Below are 323 nucleotides of genomic sequence, written 5' to 3'. Positions count from 1 at the left end.
GTTCCTGCTCAATAAGCTGGTAAGGGATTCATTTACCACGTCTATCTTTATTTCTATCAAGTATTTTACAGAAAACAAACTGTTTTGGGATTTTAAAAGCGACAATAAGACTTCGAGATGTCTTTCCTGGTAATTTGTACCAGATGGGATTTCAAGATAAGGTTGAGTGATGCAGGACAGTTAGATACCAGTGTGGCCTCACTGGAAGGCTGTGGAAACACAAAGTAGAGACAATAAAGATCACATGAGGGAAAAACCTTAAGATATTCATACCCGTCACTAATATTGGTGTTTTATGTGACTGATCCTGTATTGTGTATAAT

The sequence above is a fragment of the Morone saxatilis genome, unplaced genomic scaffold (genome assembly GCF_004916995.1).
Source record: "Morone saxatilis isolate NCDOM2014 unplaced genomic scaffold, NCSU_SB_2.0 Contig5, whole genome shotgun sequence".
Lineage (NCBI taxonomy): Eukaryota > Metazoa > Chordata > Actinopteri > Moronidae > Morone > Morone saxatilis.
This window is presented reverse-complemented; position numbering follows the sequence as displayed.